Genomic DNA, 2,704 nt, shown 5'->3' with positions numbered 1-2,704 from the left:
TTTATTATAACTGTTGTTATATTTATTATAACTGTTGTTATATTTATTAAAACTGTTGTTATATTTATTAAAACGGTTGTTATATTTATTAAAACTGTTGTTATATTTATTAAAACTGTTGTTATAGTTATTATAAATGTTGTTATATTTATTATAACTGTTGTTATATTTATTATAACTGTTGTTATATTTATTATAACTGTTGTTATATTTATTAAAACTGTTGTTATAGTTATTATAACTGTTGTTATATTTATTATAACTGTTGTTATATTTATTATAATTGTTGTTATATTTATTATAACTGTTGTTATAATTATTATAACTGTTGTTATATTTATTATAACTGCTGTTATATTTATTATAACTGCTATTATATTTATTATAACTGTTGTTATATTTATTATAACTGTTGTTATATTTATTAAAACTGTTGTTATATTTATTATAAATGTTGTTATATTTATTATAATTGTTGTTATATTTATTATAACTGTTGTTATATTTATTATAACTGTTGTTATATTTATTAAAACTGTTGTTATATTTATTATAACTGTTGTTATATTTATTATAACTGTTGTTATATTTATTATAATTGTTGTTATATTTATTATAATTGTTGTTATATTTATTATAAATGTTGTTATATTTATTATAAATGTTGTTATATTTATTATAACTGTTGTTATATTTATTAAAACCGTTGTTATATTTATTATAAATGTTGTTATATTTATTATAATTGTTGTTATATTTATTATAAATGTTGTTATATTTATTATAAATGTTGTTATATTTATTATAACTGTTGTTATATTTATTTAAACTGTTGTTATATTTATTTAAACTGTTGTTATATTTATTATAAATGTTATATTTATTATAACTGTTGTTATATTTATTTAAACTGTTGTTATATTTATTTAAACTGTTATGTTTATTATAAATGTTGTTATGTTTATTATAAATGTTATATTTATTAAAACTGTTGTTATATTTATTATAATTGTTGTTATATTTATTATAAATGTTGTTATATTTATTATAACTGTTGTTATGTTTATTATAACTGTTGTTATGTTTATTATAAATGTTATATTTATTATAACTGTAGGAGATCGAGACGTATTCCCTTGGGTAGAAGTAGGGCAGCTGACCTGGGACCAGAAAGTTGCAGGTTCAACTCCTTGCCATGCCCACATGTTGTGGTGAGTCTGAGCAAGACATCTAATCCCTACCTGCTTACATAGCTGCCCACTCCACCTGGGTGTACCTGAGGTGTGATGATGAAGAACGAACTTCTTGTTTTTGTGGAAACATCCAACGATGACAACACAGGGTGCTTTGGTCTGTCACTGACCTTCATCCAGGACAGGTTTTGATTCATGAGCTCTAAAATGACAGCCACGTGCTGATCTTGCAGCTTTATTTTGAAAGATCTGCAGCTTATCCAGATGTTTTGTAGAACGACACCAAACAGCTGGACATGTGTCCAAAGACTGTAGGCTAAGTTCTTAATTTGGGAGAGTTCAAATGGACAGTGTGTTTCTGCTCAGTCACCATGTTATACGTGTGGACCATGACGGTGTCTGATGCAGCTGAACTTGTCCCGAGCATCGTCCCGTTCTATCAGACACATTCCTCAGACGGAGTCTGGACCTGGTTTTGCAACTCTGCTCAGTGACTGAACGAGTAGAAGGTGTGAGTGTGAGACCTGGTCAGCCAGCGAGGTGGACAACATGCTCATGAGCTCCCTCTCTGCTGTCAGCCTCCACATCTGCTCCCACCTGAGCTTCCGCAGCCGATCCAGGAGAAGTAAAATCACCCCTGCAGAGGAAACACCCACAGACAGGAGAACCATGATGAGATCAGAGAACGTTCAGAGAACATGTGACGTGTGGAACCACACGTTCTCCTCAGAGTTTCTCTCTCCTGTAAACCAACTCAAACAGAGACGTGCTGAAATGTGTTTCAGGTTGGAGCAAACAGAGCATCTTTCACACCCGCGGTGTCCCGTCTGTTGCCATGGTTACGGCCACGCAGCTGAAGCAGAGCATCTTCGTTTGGATGCAACATATGTCCTTGTTCTCCAAAGGAGAGCTGTTCATTCACACTGATGATGCTTCTGAGCCACACACACACACACACACACACACACACACACACACACACACACACACACACACACTCCCCCTGACAGACACACACACACACACACACACACTCCCCCTGACAGACACACACACACACACACACACACACACACTCCCCCTGACAGAGGCGGCTGTAAAACTCGCAGCTGCTGTAGCAAAGGACAGGATTTGTTTCAGGTTAGAGTCCATTAAAATTATTCTCCAGACAACACAAGTTTATAAAATTATTTTTCTCGTCTTTTCTTCGAAAGGTCTCCATCCATACATCCAACCCCTCATCCATCAACCATCCATCCACCCATCCATCCATACATCCATCCATCCAACCAACCAACCATCCATCCATCCATCCATCCAACAACATCCAACATCCATCCATCCATCCATCCTTACCAGATTAACCACCTCAACTCTCCAGCTACCCTGCAGAGGAAACTCATTTCAACTGACTGTAAGTGAATGAATGATGGACAGCTGGATGTATCGATGGATGGAATTATGGATGGATTAATGTATGGATGGATGGATGGATTGATGGATGGAATTAT

Source organism: Nematolebias whitei, chromosome 22 (genome assembly GCF_014905685.2).
Source record: "Nematolebias whitei isolate Nwh7 chromosome 22, NemWhi1, whole genome shotgun sequence".
Lineage (NCBI taxonomy): Eukaryota > Metazoa > Chordata > Actinopteri > Cyprinodontiformes > Rivulidae > Nematolebias > Nematolebias whitei.
The sequence above is the reverse complement of the archived record's forward strand: the minus strand, read 5'-3'. Positions refer to the sequence as shown.